A 17,487-nucleotide genomic window follows, 5' to 3' on the forward strand; every position below is an offset into this window, starting at 1 on the left:
GAAAAGGTCCAGACGAGTCTGGGAGTTCTCAAAAGTGGAAAGCTGATGCGAGATTGGGAGGTGGATACCAGGGTTCGACGAGTCGACGGGTGTTCTGTACCAACTTTTCTCATTTCCCCAGCGGGATCCCCAAACAGAATTAAAGGACCAACTCCCCAGCAGATCCAAGGTCTGTGACTTCCCCAGCCGAGTCAAGATGGTTATCCCCGGCAGGTTTAAAACGGTGTTTCCTCAGGAGCCAAACCTGAAGGTTGCTATTCCCCGAGTGGAGCAGGTTTCAATGAAATATATCTCTAGTAGTGTTCATCCTACCAGTGGATTGGACAAGTTCCCGTAGCAGACTGATATCTGCCTCCCCAGCTGAGTTGATTCTGCATATGGATTGCATGGGTTGTCCCCAGCGGAGTAGCATTCGTTTCCCTAGCAGGGTCAGGATGGTTATCCCCAGCAGGTGTCAGATCGATGCTTCCCCAGTTGCCAGACCTGGAGATTGCTATTTCCCCATCGGAGTATCTGTGAGCATTTCCCCAGTGAAGTCGTCAGGTATCTGTGAGGGTTTCTCGAAGCAGAGTCGAGATTGATATCCCCGGCAAGTCAAAGATTGTTGTATCCCCACAGAGTGGTGGTGGTGCTTATCCCCAGCAATTCCCGAGCGGATTGGGTGCAAAGGAGGTTTTTCCCCAGCAAGGGTTGCCTTTTTCCAGCAGCAGTGCTATTCCCCAGCAGGGTGGAATCGGAGCAGTGACGAGTTCCTCAGCAGAGTGCCTCGTATTCCCCAGAAGAGTCCCTTGAGGGGGATACTTTTTTATACATTCATCATGTAAATAAGCATAGCATATTGCATAGAAAAAAAATAATAAATCGCGTAGCATTTCCATAATTATGGAGCATTACGCAGAAAAAGATCATGCATCATTGTTGCAAGCATAGAGCTAGTCTCAAGCCGTGGTTACCGTTTGAGAGGTGGTTGTGCCAGAAAGCGAAGATGTTACTCTGTGGAGTTTAGCATCATGACGTCAGATCAGCAGTGTTCCCCAGTAGTGCGATATTGGAGGAAATGTTTCCGTCGGACAGAGATGGAAATAAAATCAGAGGACGTTACGCGATCAGCGCGATTCAAGTCGTGGTTACCGCTTGAGGATTGATTTTATCAGACAATGAAGGTGTTACTCCGAGGAGTCTAGCATCATGGTTTTAATCAAGGATATTCCCCAGTAGTACGATACTGGAGGGTAAGTTTCTGTCGAGCAGAGATGGGAATGTTAATCAAGAAAGTTTCGGGGTCCAAAAAGAAAAACAAGAAAGAAGATAATCCCCAGCTAAACGCGAAGTGTTTGTCTGCCAGGGTTGAATAGAGAGCAATCGGCTCAGGGCTTGTCATCCTCAGCATGGGTCGTTGTGGCATTCCGGCCAGTTTCCGATTTCCAGATCGAAGAAGTTCTCAACCATCAGGACGAAGAACTTGTGGCATTCTGGCCAGTTTCCGATTTCCAGATCGAAGAGGTTCTCAACAGTCAGGACGAAGAACTTGTGGCACTCCGGCCAGTTTCCGATTTCCAGATCGAAGAGGTTCTCAACAGTCAGGACGAAGAACTTGCGGCAATCCGGCCAGTTTCCGATTTCCAAATCGAAGAGGTTCTCAACCATCAGGACGAAGAACTTGTGGCATTCCGGCCAGTTTCCGATTTCCAGATCGAAGAGGTTCTCAACCATCAGGACGAAGAACTTGTGGCATTCCGGCCAGTTTCCGATTTCCAGATCGAAGAGGTTCTAAACCATCAGGACGAAGAACTTGTGGCACTCCGGCCAGTTTCCGATTTCCAAATCGAAGAGGTTCTCAACAGTCAGGACGAAGAACTTGTGGCACTCCGGCCAGTTTCCGATTTCCAGATCGAAGAGGTTCTCAACAGTCAGGACGAAGAACTTGTGGCACTCCGGCCAGTTCCGATTTCCAGATCGAAGAAGCTCACGATGATTAGATCGAGGCAGCTTGCGGCAATCCGGCCAGTTTCCCGGTATCCAGACCGAAGTGGTATCCAGACCGAAGTGGTATCCAGACCGAAGAGGTGTTCAGACCAAAGTGGTGTTCAGGCCAAGAAAATGAAAAAAGAAGAGAAAATTTCGGGGTTCAAGAAAATGAAAAAAGGAGAGAGAATAGTAATCCCGAGCGAGTGGTGTTCAGGCCATGGGTTATCCCTGTGTTACCATTTATTTTGGTATCCAGGTCGACAGTGTTGTTTTGGTATCCGGATCGACGTTTATGTTTTGGGGTTCAAGCCGAGTTTCTCCGTACCAGACGGATTTTTCTTTGAGATTGCTTCTTCGCCGATTCTGACAGGCGTTGTTAATTATTATTCCATCAGAGTGCAAATTGTTCGTCTGTTCTTGGTATTCAATCACTCTTCATCCTGATCATCTGAAAGCCGAGGCTGTTCATATCGACAGGTTCACAGTGGATTGAATAGGGGCAGCTGTAACACCTCAAAATTTGCCCTCCTCTCTTGGGACTAGCATTAACATATTACATATCATTTTTAGGTCATTAGGCATTACATATTGCATATCATGTGGTTACATTGTGCAAGCCATCCTCCCAAGTCTGGTTCAGAAGATGAGGAAGTCAAAGTGCAAGCTAGGGTTTTATTGATTGATCATTGGCCATCTGAGGATTGGGCTATGAATTAGGGATTCATGATTCTCAAAGGATATTGGTCTTCATCTTGATTGAAGTGATACATCATCATCATCATGGTTTGTTATCATCAGCAGAATCAAGTGTTGGATCAGGATACTTTGAGATTAGGGTTTTGACCACTGGTCAACCCTAATCAGTTGCATTGGGTCAATCAGGGCATGATCAGGAGATGAGGTTTATGAGGTATATGGGGATCATTCTATCATTATATGGAGCTAATTGAGGCTAGGGTTTCACCCTTGAGCCATTTCATCAGGGGATTGGAGCTCAGATTGATCAATGCATGGCCAAATTCATATATCAGCTGAAAAGTCAACTGTGGTCAACTGTACATGATTTAATGGATTTGGAGGTGGAAATGAGTTGGATACACTTCATTCATGTTGGAACAAGTGTTATTTGACATGTCAAAGCTTAAGAATGGAGAAAATCAAGTCAGGACAAAAATTGCCAAAAATAGAAAGTGACTTGTAATAGAAGTTTCCAAAAATGGAAAGTTTTTCACCTCAAGACCACGTGTCCAAGGAAGCTTCAAATGAAAATTTGTCCAACATGAAAGTTGTAGATCTTGTTCTCACCTTTCCAAGAAGTCCAAGAACTTGAAAATCCCATGTATGGTTGTCAAGTTATGGTCCAGTGAATTTCAAAAATGACCCATAATCAGGAGGGCATAACTTCCACATGGATTGTCCAAATTGGATGTTCTTTATATGCACAAACTCCATTTGACATGTACTTTCATGGTGCATAATTGGATTTTCTCAAAAATGGTCAATGCAAAAGGTCAAATTTCAACTGGACAGTTAAAATGGCCAGGGGCAAAATTGTCCAACTTGAGAAATAATGGGAATTTTTGGATGGGGATTTTTGCAACACTTCACAAATGGCATTTGAAACTTGTTGGAATACTCATAACATGCCAAGGCTTCATGGTTTGAAAATTGGCTTTTGAAATGAACTTGAAAAAATGAATAAAGTGCCATCACATGTGGAAATTCTAAAATACACATCCAATGAACATGAAACAAGTGGCAACAGCTCATGACAGGTGTTTAGGAGGTGTGTGAGGTGGCAATGAGCTGTCATTAGCTGGCATGTGAAAGTACATTTTTGCCCCTAGCTTGAAAATAACCACTTTTGCTAATCACTTTCCATTTGATTAATTAGAGTGATTAAAGCATGGATTAATCATGAATATATAAGCCTAATCATAACTAACTCCAACAAAAAAATCACAATCATCAAAATCAAGATCCAAATTCTCCAAATTCTCCAAATTCTTCAAGAACACATCAAAGCAAAAGTCACAAAATCTCTCTCAATTCTTGATCAAATTCGAAGATTCTTTTTGTGTTGATCTTCATTCCTCTCATACTCCATCTGTTTTGGTTATTCATCGTCCAAATCGTCACCAAACGCAACTGTTCATATGTGATGCATCCATGGCTTTTGAAGAATTCGTGCATTAGAAGCAACTTCAGTTGGACTTAACACCTGCATTCAACTTCCTAAAGCCTACACTCCATCTGTTTTTGGTCAAGAGGCGCAAAGAGCACGCGAATCATCATTGCCATAGCAAGGTACTCAAAATTCGAGTCTCATGATTCTTTCAATTATCATATGCGTTTTGTAGTTTGTTTGATGTAGTTTATCATGCTAGGCTTGGTTTGTGAAACGATGAACTATAGGTTGAGAAATCTGAATTCGAAGCTTTGAATGTGAAACTTTATTCGATCGATCCGTGAGTTGTGTTAGGAGTTAGGTGTAATTAGTTACATAGTTGAGATGTACATGGTGAGACAATTCTAACGGATATTCATTTGTTGATTTTGGTGGAAGTTTGAGTCGAAACCGTTTTTGAGGTGTTGAAGCGCGAGGAAGACGATGAAGTTTCTGGTCTTTCACTGTTCGATCCATTTTATTGCCTTTCCAATTTCAAATTTGTGTTTAGCGCGAAATCTAGTCAATCACAACATTCCATTGCTACGACGCCGTTTTGGCCATGTTCAGTATAATTTCAAAATTGCCACTGAAGCTTTCTAATTCATTTTAATTAATAATATTATCTAAATAATTATTTACAAATCATATAAATATTAGAAAATTCATAAAAAATATTTTAATGATCAGAAAAATGTGAGGATTTTTTCTATGGATTCCAAATTCCCTCTAGAATTTTATGGACATGAATTTGCAAGTTGTGCTTGGTAAAAAATAGGTTTGACTTAGAGATGTTTGACGTGTGGTATATTTTGACACATTTTGCCATTCCTATTGTGAAATTCTCATACCTTAAAATAAATTCTTGAAAATTTTTGTGGTGATTGTAGACATGCCAATGGTGATTTACATGTAAATTTTGTGAATTTTGGATACCTGTGGAGTGAGATATGAATTTTTGAACTTAGGTGTGACAATTTGTGTCACACCTAATTAGGGCAACTTCATGAAATTATTTGCCTAGCCTAGGCTTGTTGAAATGACTTGAAATTTTATATGTGTGATCATTAACATGTTAAGATGCTATGTGAATTTTTCTGGATTTTTATGTGGCATTTTCAATTTGATTGGTATTTTTCATCTCTGTTGGTCAAATGTGCAAGCTCATGTGATATATGTTTGGAATATCTTTGTGAAATGCTCATATGGTATTGGATGATGATGAAATTTGGTATGCTGGTAATAGACACATGATAAGACATAATGCTTTTGGTCCCATTCATTTCTTTATTGTTTTCATTGACTTATGAATTTTTGAAGTGAATGCATGTGTTGATGTTGTGGTTTGGCTCATGTAATTGTGTCTGTTTTTCTTGATTTTCATTGACATAGTTCCTCTTGTCCAATTGAGCTGAAAATTGACATGCTATACCTTGAATAGGTCCTGTTTAGGTGTAAATTATTTGAGGATTTTTGGAATTGTTTTGATATGGAATTGAATGCAATAGTTCTGTTTGGATGTTTGATGTTCCATTTGATCTAAATTGAATTGTTTTGTGCATGAAATGAATATGGTGAAGGGTATGAGCATGGGACTAATTGTGTTGGCTTTTGTTTGACATTAATTTGACTTTGGTTAAAGATCCCTTGCTGTTTAGACATTTTTGTCACCTTTGGACCCTAGGCTTGGCCTAGTGGTCTAGTTTCTTACATTTGCTTGATTTTTCAGGATAAAAAGCACAATGCTCAAGGAGATTGAATCAAGTTAATTCAATTGAGTTTGTTGGATGTTTGTACACTAACATAACTTTGTTTTGTAGGTTGTGAAGCTTGGGCTTGAGCTTATAGCTTGCTTTGTTGTGCATTGACTTGTATAGTCTAACTGATTAACATTTGCTGTTTATGTTTGTCTGTCTGAGTACTGATGATACTTGATTGTTTTCAGGTACATTTAGTTGCTTACAGTTCTTTAAGAACTTGCTTGCTGCTGCTTGGTTTTTAAACCACTTGAGGTAGGACTTCTATTCTTCATGTAGTCTGGAGACCCGGTCTGTTATTTGGCCGGGCAAACTGTCTGAAGTCCTCCTTAAGAGGCGATGCTTGTGATTGTTTAATATTGTGCCTAAGCAGGTGAAGTCCTCTATGAGGCAATTGGTGGAAGCCAAGGGATATGCAATCTATCCCCCACTATTCTGTGAGTCGTCCCTCTGCTCACACGGCTGTGTGTTGATGCATTGGGACACAAACCCAAGATCTCGTGCTGTTGCACAATCGAGTCAGAGTCTTTGAGCGTAGAAGGGTCCCTCCATTCTGGACCCACGCTCCTTTGTCTAAAAGCTCTCCCTGGTCAGGGATAAGAGCTGTGAGGTCTCATCCTCACTTCACCTTTTCATCTGCTTCACCTTAGCCTCGTAATGGCAAGGTTAAGAGCAAATAATACCCATGTACAGATGGCTTGCTTCGGCAGTCAAACCCATTGTTTGAGCCCACTTGACTGGTTATAGTGTGTGCTATGTGAATATTTGTTTGAAATGTTTGTTTTGATCTGTTGATGCTTGTATGATTGTATGCTTGTATGCTTGCTTTCTTTCCTGGATAGGATTAGCTTGCTTAGGCAAGTAGGTAGAAACCTGAACGTAGGGTAACGATGCATGACAACACTAGGCTCGAGTCCAGCTCCCTGGTAGTGTGTCTTCCCTCAGTTTCTGGCTAGATTTTCTTTCCCTTGAGGGGGAACTACATCGCCCTGATCCTTGTTCCAGACGAGGTATGTAGGCAGGTGGTTGTGCGAGACCACTCCGGGCAACCTTTTTCTTTTTTGTGTGTGTTTACTTGTTATCTGATTGTGTTTTGGTTCGGATGCCGACGTAAGCCCATTGATTGGCTGTCGGGCTCCACGTTTGCCCTTTTGAGTGTGTTTTGGTTCGGATGCTGACGTAATTCCATCGAGTGGTTGTCAGGCTCCATGTTCGCCATCTGTTTGTATGTTTTGTGTTGTTTGGCGTGCGTAAGCCGAACTACAGTGGCTCTGATTCTCGTTCCAGACGAGATATGTAGGCATAGGACGCGACGTCCTATCGAGCTCCCTTCTCTTAAACCCCACCTGCGTTCCCTTGTGTGTGTGTGTGATGTTTTAGCAACCTATTCTTTATTTTAGAACGTGGATCCCGTCGAGTACGACGGACGTGAGGGGTGCTAATACCTTCCCCTTGCGTAACCGACTCCCTTACCCTTTCTCTTTGGTCGCAAGACCATTTCCTTTCCAGGTTTCTCTGAGCGTTTCCTTTCCCTATCTTGGGATAAATAACGCGCAGTGGCGGCTCTGTGTTGTGTTTTTATTTGAGTCCCGCCGGTTGTTTTTCGCGGATGCGACACATAACACCAACAATGAGCATCTTATATTTCCTTTTCCATCCGCTAACATCAAACCACGCGCACCTTTACAACTCAATCACTTCTCTATATGATCTTTAATCAATAAACTATACGCACGAACTCAACAACTCTAGTATGCTTTGTCAAAACACTCATACAACAAAATCGTAACAGAACATTGATATTCGAAGCGTATAGCTTTTCTACAACCTCGTAGCACCTCATTTCCTATGTTTCACCATCTCCGCCATTATCATATTCACCGTGATTAAGATATTGAAGCAAATATACTCAAACTACAAGTTAAAGGCATGTATGAGATTTGTTCATGGTTCATAGCTGCATATCTAAATCGCATACCCATCACCTTCATTTTACACAAAACTCGTCCTCACCCTCTTTATCTTCATCACCACTACCTTATCCACCAGAAAACAAACGTAAAGGTATCGCTCAAATCTCGTGTTTCTCTTAGAATCTTTCGTGTTTTGTTGTTCGTATGGTTTTTGCATAAGAAGGATGGACGATGTTGTTTGGGTGAGTGAAATAAATACTTTTTCGCGATACTCAGATACTTATTATTGTGTTTTGCATTGTGTTTTTCTTTCCTTGAGAAGACGATGAACAATGTTGGTTTTGTTCAAATTTTGAATGCTTCTTACGGTTAACGTGACACAAGTTGTTGGTTTGCATGAGCATTTACATTTTTGTCTTATTGTTTATTTACTTTTATTATTGCTTTTGTAATTTATTTCATTTAGTAAATCAAATATGTTATTCACTATTGGGCTAAATTATGACATGTGGTCCAAACCCATCTCGTTCTTTCTATGTACATCCCATGGTTTTTTTTATAGGTTCTCAGGTTCATGTTAGGTTTTTTATTTTATTTTATTTATTTGGATTACGATAATTTTGATATAATAATTTTGCAATATTGCACGTAAACATATGTTTGCGTTTGATACTAGCATTTGGTTCATTGTTGCATTACGATTTCGATGTTTAAATACAATTTAGCTTACAAAAATTGTTTGGATGCATAAATTATGTTGACCGGTCTCAGATAGGATGATTCCTACATGAATTACTTTACGATTGCTTAACATAACACTAAATTAATTTAGCTTTTGATTTCAGTGGATTTCTTGTCCTATGGATTTCTCTTTGGCCTTATTACAATGAGATCTTTTTATTTATATATACTTGTTTAATGGACTTGTATCTTAATCGCCTCTCTTTGGTTTGCTTTGCCATCTTAGCTAACTTTTAACTCAAGATTAATTTTAAATAAACAACTTCAAAAAGAACAACAATAAATGCTCCATCCAACGTCGAGTAATTTTTCCGAATCAAAATCATTTCCACTGTCACAACTTCTCAATCAATAAGCAAAACCCTTGGTCCAATGCCAAGCAGATCTTTTCTCAAACCAATATGTTTCGATTCAATTCAAATTCAAACCTTTTCAAACCAATTTCATTATCGACTTCAAACCATTTCAAAATCACTTTCACAATTAAAACCTAGACAAACTCATTTTCACAACAACTTGGACGAAAAAGGAAGGATGGTGTAGACTTTCCCCTTCCTCGAATATTTGGGCAATGTTGTATAGCTCAATGTCTGAACGTTCGTCACCCATACTAAAACATATTAATTAATTGAATTTAGTTGGTTCTCTTATAGAAGGAAGAAGAATGATTGGATTTAGACCTTCCTCAGTCTCTGATCATTTGGACACTGTTGTAGAGCTCCTTGTGCGAATAATCAACTTCCGTTAATGAATATTAACTAAATTCACCATACATTTTTGGTAATCAATAAGAAGAAAAAGGAAGGATGGTGTTAACTTTCCACTTCCTCGAATATTTGGACACTACTTTAGAGCTCCTTGTCCAAATATTCGTCTTCCTCCTAAAACATACTCAAACACATTAAACCTAATTTCCCGCCCCCGTGCGATCAACAAATTCTTTTTGCAAAAGAACATTATTTAGTCTGTTCTAATGTGAACACAAAATAATGCTTAAGTTTCCACTACGAGAAAAGAAGCCAATGTTTAACCGTTAGAATGCGATCTAAACACTTTTTCAATAAAAAAAATTCAACCAATCAAACCTATCTTTTCTCTCCCCCGTGCAATCGAAACCTTTTAACAAACGAACATTGTTTAGTCCTTTCTAATGCAAATACGAACTAGCGCTTAAGCCTCCCCCGCGAGCAAACAAGCTAATGTTTAACCGTTAGAATGCAACCTAAATATTCTCTCATTAAAACACATCAACTAACACTCTTGGCTACCAAGAACTACGTAGCTTTGAGTTCTCCGTCGCACATGGAGATACATAAGAGTCAGATTCACAATCTTGTCAAACACCATAATAGAAACATTTTTGCGACCCATTTGTTTTCCTTTTACATCTTTTTATCATTAGAAGAAAACAAATAACGATGGCTAACATTCAATTGCATATTTAACTAAAAGGTTCCCGTTGAGTACAATGGACGTGAGGGGTGCTAATACCTTCCCCTTATGTAACCAACTCCTGAATTCGAATATGATTGTGAAGCACATCTTCTTTTATATTAAGGGTTTTATAAATATTTTTTATTTCCTTCATTGGAATAAATAAAGTCGATGGTGACTCTGTTCGAATAATTTTTTCCGCGACCATCGCGAATGATCATATTTTTCGAGATGCGACACTTACCATAAGTCAAAGATTGAACATCAGAAGTCGTTGGGTCTGATGTAACCGTTGATTATTCCATAATGTAAATTGGATAACATTTCTATAAATTTTGTGTTAGGTTTGCCGAAGACTGATAAGGCAATGATTCGATTTGGGTGATAGTGGATAGATTGAATAAACCGGCTCAGTTCCTACCAATGAAGATTAATCATTCCTTGTAGAGTTTAATCGAGTTGTATATTGAAGAGATTGTGAGACTGCATGGTATACCTTTGAGTATTGTATCAGATAGGGACTTGAGGCTTACATTAAGGTTCTGAGAAAGTTTGCAGAAGGCTTTGGGTATAAAGTTTAGATTGAGTTCTGCTTATCATCCACAGACAGATGGTCAAACTAAAAGGACTATATAGTCTTTAGAGGATCTATTGAGGGCTTGTGTGCTAGAACAAGGTGGTGTTTGGGATATCTACTTACCTTTGATTGAGTTCACTTATAATAACAGTTTCAATTCTAGTATTGGAATGACACCGTTCGAGGCTTTATATGGGAGGAGGTGTATGATTCCTTTGTGTTGGTATGAGTCAGGCGAGAGTGTTGCGCTCAGACCTGAAATTGTTCAATAGACGATTGAGAGGATCAAGATGATACAATAGAAGATAAAAGTGTCGCAGAGTCGTCAGAAAAGTTATCATGACAAGAGAAGGAAAGCACTTGAGTTCCAAGTGTCGACCACACGTTTTTAAGGGTTCCTCTGGTAACTAGTGTAGGTAGAGCTCTGAAGTCTTGTAAGCTCACTCCATATTTCGTTGCTCCGTACTAGATTTTGTAGAGGATATAAGAGGTGGCCTATCAGATTGCTTTACCACCGCCGGTTGCTAATCTTCATGATGTGTTTCATGTGTCTCGATTGAGGAGATACATTCCAGATATGTCTCATGTAATCCAAGTGGACGATATACAAGTGAGGAAGAACATGAGTGTTGAGATATCGCCTATGCGGATAAAGGATCGGGAAGTGAAATAGTTACATGGTAAAGAGATTTTCTTGGTAAAGGTAGTTCGGGAAGGACCAGCTGGTGGAAGCATGACTTGGGAGTGTGAGGAGCAGATGAGAGAGTCATATATGGCTCTGTTTTCCTCATGATATTTTAAGGGCAAAATTTTTGTAAGTGAGGGAGAATTGTAACACCCCATTTTCAATTTAGTCATTTAATTGATTTATCCATGAATAAATTGTGATTTGGTGTATTTGATTTGATTATAATATGTGGGGTGCAGAGGTTAGTTGGAATAAGTTAAAATTATTTATGATTATCTTGGTAATTAAATAATAGGAGTTTATTTAATTAATTGAGTAAATAATATTGGAATAATAAAATAATGAGGAAAAAGGGAGTGTGTAGAGGTTTTGAGGGTTGGGTAGTAATTACAAGGTTAAATTGAGGGTAGTATAGGGAAAACATAATTAGGAGGAATAAGGTTGTTAGAAATAGGAGAGAAGTGGAGAAAAAGTCAGTTTGCATATTACGTGAAAAACTTAGAAGAGGGAAAAGAAGGGCTAGGACAATAGGAAGGAGAAAAATGGCTTAAGAGAAAAAGTTCAAGGATTCTTTCACCTTTACTGGAACAATCAGGTAAGGGGGAGAAACTATTCATATATGGTTGCTAAATCATGAAAGGGTTGAGAGGTTTCGTTAACCTCCAATACAGTTTGCTCTTAAATTGACGCTTTGGTGAATTTTGATGAACTTTGATTGACGCTGTTGAATATTAATTGAATGTTGATGAATTGTATGCTGATAATTTTGTTTTCACATTATTGAATTGAATTGTGATTCTATGATGGCTGTTATGATGATCATTGTGTTCATATATGTGTATAATTTTTTGTTTTGAGATATTGATGTTTTCTACCATGTTTGAAGGTTTGAGGTAGATATGAATTGATGGGATTAAATTATTTTATTGATGCTAATTTATGATATAATGTGAATTTTTTGTTTTAATAATTGAATAATTGTAGTATGTCGAATTCTGAGATTGAAAGTTTTTACGAAATCGAAATCCGAGGTCTGAAAGGCTTCCAACAATGAAAAACGCAGGAAATATGCATTCTGAAGGTCCATGGCGAATGCTATGAAGCCATGGCGGGTTCCATGAAGTCCCTGGTGGCAGGCACCATGCCCATGGCGCTTCATCCATCTTGGTCAAGCAGATTTGGGTTCAAATACGGTTTCAGTCATAGCTTTCATTTTGTAAGTCCGATTTAGATGTCATTCGAAGCGTTGGAAAACTGACACGCTGAAATACATAGTGGCAGTGAGAGTTAGGGATGATTTAACTATGATTATGTGTGTATTGTTATGGTTTTCATGATGATATGATGAACCACTAAGTGAAACATTGAGTTTCCGTTGTTGATAAGTTGATGTGGTGAATTGCTAATATAATTGCAGGCTGTTTGCTTGTTGAGATTGGTACCGCATGCATATGAGTCTATAATTTTGTTAAGAGTCACATGACATATTGATTGTGTATTATGGTGAAGTGGGTGAAACTTAAATACATGTGTTGTGGTGCATTAAGGATTATGTTTGAACTGTATTGTATTTTATATACTTTGATAATTTATGCACCGCTAATTATTTGAATGTATTTATCACCTCTTATGTTTGAATGTTGCCTCTACATGGGTATCATGCAGATACTCAAGAGTAGAACTCACGGAAGTAAGTGGAAGTTGGCTCTTAGAGTACTTCCTTAGTTTATCATTTTGATCAGCGGTGTCTTGCTCTGATTATGTAACATCTGATTGAAAATGTTTGTTTTACTTATCACATTATTTATGTTGAAATAAATACCATTTTATTTTCGTGAAGTTTCTAACTAATTCGTCCGAGTTGATTGATATAACTCCTTTTATTTATGTTATGAAAGTTAAAGTTTGAGACTTAATGTCATAAGATGTTATACCTTTAATAATTGTTTAATGATGATTACGCTGCGATGATACCCTAAGTGAAGGTGAGCATGCGATGACAAGTTTTATATGAAATATTGTAACCCATGTTACGGAGCAGGATAAGTTTGATATGTGTGACACCCTATGTGGTTATATTATTTTATTAAATTATGCGATAATTTGTATGTGGAGTTTTAGGGTGTTACAATTGCCACTCCAAACTTCTTTAGGAACCTTGCTCTTTAACTTCTAGGTAGGGAACCTGTTCAGAATATAAACAACTGTGGAAACCGCTTCACCTCATAAGATTTTTTTGCAAATTCTCCGGCTTCAGCATGCACCATGTCCAATATAGTCATGTTTCTTCTTTATGTTATTCCATTATGTTGAGGCGTGTAAGGAGCAGTTACCTCATGATTAATACCCTGTTATGCACAAAATTCTTCAAACATCTTGGATGTGTATTCGCCATCTCTATTTGTTCACAGAACTTTGATCTTTTTTCTCACTCTGGTTTTCGACAAGCATCTTAAATCTCTTGAGTATTTCAAATACTTTGTCCTTTCAGTTGATCACATAGATCTACAACTTTCAACTAAACTCATCGACAAACGAAACAAAATACCTATTTCCACCAATGGTACGCTCTTAAAAAGATCCACATACATTTGAATGTACAACTTTGAGTATGCATGAGTATCTCATTAGCATAGTCGAAACGAAAGACTTTCTGACTAGACAACCTTCATAGAGTTTGTCGGACATCTCCAGACTTGGTATGCCAATTACCATATCTTGAGTAATTAGTTGATTGAGTGATCGAAATTTCAAATGTCCAAACCTCAAATGCCACGGCCAACTATGCTTGTGGTTGACAATAGTTGTTAGGCATTGTACTTCAGTCGAACTGATCATGGTCTTGAATGTCCTATTCTTCGACAAAAGGGATTTCAAAACCAAATTATTCTAGGGTGTTAAACAATTCCAAGGCTCAATATTTCATAATCACTGAGAAACCCTTTTCGACCAGTTGTCCAATACTTAGCAAATTTCACTTTATTCCAGGTACATAGATACATCTTTGATCATAACTTTTCCTCCATTACTCTTTTGAATAACTATGTCGCCAGTACCTTTTGCTTGCAATATCATCATCAAGTTTGACATTGTTCTTCGACGAATCAAAATCTGCTAACCACACTTTTCAACCAATAATGTGATTCGAGCAACTTGAGTCGAGGAACCAGATATTGGATTCGACATGGTCATTTGCAACTGCAGTCATAACCATCATATCCTTAGAATCATCTGAATCTTGTTGTGCAAGGTTCACTCATTCCTCCTTGCCTTTTGTCGATCCCTTATATTTATTGTACAAATAATTCTTGACCACGTGACCCCATTTTTCACAGTTATAGCACTACACACCTTTTTCTCTCTTTGTCTTTCTGATAGGAGTTTCCTCCTCCTCCTTTTGAGGATTCAGAAGCCCTATCGTCGACCTTGTGCTTTTGAGGGTTCGACCAAGACTTCTTGCTCTGTGCCTTGTCTCATTTGCCTTTGAAATTATCGGAACCACCATGCTTCTTCCAAGCCATAGCCTGCAGTACTTGTATCGACTCTTGAACCCCTTTCCTTTCGATAATCCTAATCTTATGCGCCTCCAACGAACTAACTAAATCTTCCAATTTCACGAGGTTTCAAGATTGTTGGATTCTTGAATAACTACGATAACATGATCAAAGTGAGATGTCAACATATGCATTACCTTCTCAACTATCATCTTATCAGTTAGGGTTTCACCACAACCCTTCATGAGATGGACAAGATTGTGCACCTTCGACACATAGTCTGTAATCTTTTCATCTTTTCCCATTTACAGCAATTCACACTACTGTTGCAAAGTCTGCAATTTGACAAATTTGACTTTCTTACCTCCTTCATAGTACTTGCACTACGCCAAAAACTGGAATAGACAGCGCCCCTTAGAGGGCGCTTTATTACAAAAGCGCACTCTAAAGTAAAGAGAAAAAATAAGGAGCATACTATTGGAATAGACAGCGCACTTTAGAGGGCGCTTTTGTAACAAAGCGCACTCTAAAGTGAAGCGAAAAAATAATGAGGAAATGGAGGGACACCAATAGAGGACGCTTTATTGAAAGCGCCCTCTAAGGGTAACCTTAGAGGGCGCTTCTAAAAAAGCGCTCTCTATGTCCATGTACATTTCCAGTTTATAAGGCGCTTTTTGGAAAGCCTTAGAGAGCGCTTTTAGAAGCGCCCTCTTAGGCCCCCTTTAGAGGGCGCTTTTGTAACTAAGCGCCCTCTAAAGTGAAGCCAAAAAAAAAATGGAGGGACAACAATAGAGGGCGCTTTTGTGAAAGCGCCCTCTAAGGTTACCCTTAGAGGGCGCTTTTGAAAAAGCGCTCTCTAAGTCCATGTACATTTCCAGTTTAGAAGGCGCTTTTGGAAAGCCTTAGAGAGCGCTTTCAGAAGCGCCCTCTTAGGCCCCCTTTAGAGGGCGCTTTTTTAAAAAAAGCGCCCTCTAAGGTCCCCTTTAGTAAACATTAAAATTATAACATATACTGCATGTCTCTTTATTTTCCCTCTCTATAAGCTATTTCGTTTACGTAACTGGGTTTTCTCTCAACTGCGATTACTCTCTACTGCGATTACTCTCGTCCTCCGTTCGTTCTCCCTCCCTCACCGTCATCGTCGCCGTTCGTTCTCCCTCCCTCACCGTTCACGTTCACTGCGTTAACCTCTTCCACCGTCACTGTTCACTTTCTTCTCCATCGTTACCGTCACCTTTAAGGTATTTCTCTTCTCCATCGTTACCGTTCACTTTCTTCATGTGTTTGATTAGGGCATTTTCTAAACTTAGTTTTTCATTTTGTGCATTATGTTGATTAATGTTGTTTAGGGCAAACTGAGTTTTTTATTTCTGATTGAAAACTGATATATTTGAAGTGTGTTTGAGCTTGTGCTTGGAAGTTTGATGATTATGGATGCAAGTTTGTTCATGTTCCAAACACCATAAGTTTGCATTGGTCTTTTGCATGCAGTAGGTGTGTGTGAGTAAATGTGTATGCAGTAAGTTTGTGCATGCAGTAAATGTGTTCACGTATTGAATCATTGTCTTACTTGGGTCTTATTGAATCATTTCTATATTACAGATAAAATGGCTAACCAAGACGATACCCATGCCGCGAATGAATCACGTAATAATGTTGAAAAAGAAATCAAACGAGGATTAACTGTTATGAAGTCAATCATTCGTGCAAGAGACAAGGGTGTAAAATTTGAAGTACATTGGAATGCTGAAGACCAACTAATTGAGCCTAACGGTTCAATGTTGGCAAGTTACATTGGTTTCCTTGTTCGCCAACATATTCCGATTACATGTGATAATTGGAGAAGTCCGGACTTGAAGGTTGGCAAGGAAAAAATATGGTCGGAGATACAGGTACTTACCATATATTGTTATATGTTTTTTTTGTTGACTATTTGTTAACCATATATTGTTATAATATTACTTTATAATAACACACTCCATTTGTATGTTTTTTAGAGATCCTTTCACATCGATGAAAGCCGGCAAAAATATTGTATTCAATTGGCCGGAAAAAGACTCCGAGGATTTCGATCCTTTTTGTGCAACAAATTTCTCAAGGATGAGGAAGGAAAATTTGTTGAAGGAGAACGGCCAATGAAGTATGCCGAGATTATTTCAGCCGATGAATGGGATAACTTTGTCGCCAAACGAAGAAACGAAAAATTCCATGTAATGTCTATTAATTATGGTATTATACAATTGTTAAGTTACTTGGTTCTAATATGCCTTAAACTTTTTTATCCAGGAAATAAGCGACATAAATAGGAAAAGGGCATCAAAACCCGCGTATCCGTACAAAAAAGGGCGTACGGGTTATGCACGGTTACAACAAAGAATTGTGAGTATATTCAAATGTTATGAGCTTATACATTGTCACAATATGTTATAATTGATGATCTTATAATCTAATTCAATGTGTAGCTAGCCGAGGAGAAAAGTGACGCAACATCTCTTCCGGACCACGTATTATGGAAGGCTGCTCGGGTTGGGAAGGATGGGGCTGTCGTTGAAGCGGTCCAAAATGTTTATGACGAATGTGTAAGTATATGTAACATTATTTCTTTAATTATATCGAAAATTTTGTTAGACATATAATTCATTTTTAATCTCCTCTAATAATATTTCAGGAGACTTTATCCCAAACCCCTTCAACCGAGGTCCAGGATTGCAGGAGCGTACTTAGTCGAGTACTAAATGTTCCTGAGTA

This window comes from Lathyrus oleraceus, chromosome 1, assembly GCF_024323335.1.
Source record: "Lathyrus oleraceus cultivar Zhongwan6 chromosome 1, CAAS_Psat_ZW6_1.0, whole genome shotgun sequence".
Taxonomy (NCBI): domain Eukaryota; kingdom Viridiplantae; phylum Streptophyta; class Magnoliopsida; order Fabales; family Fabaceae; genus Lathyrus; species Lathyrus oleraceus.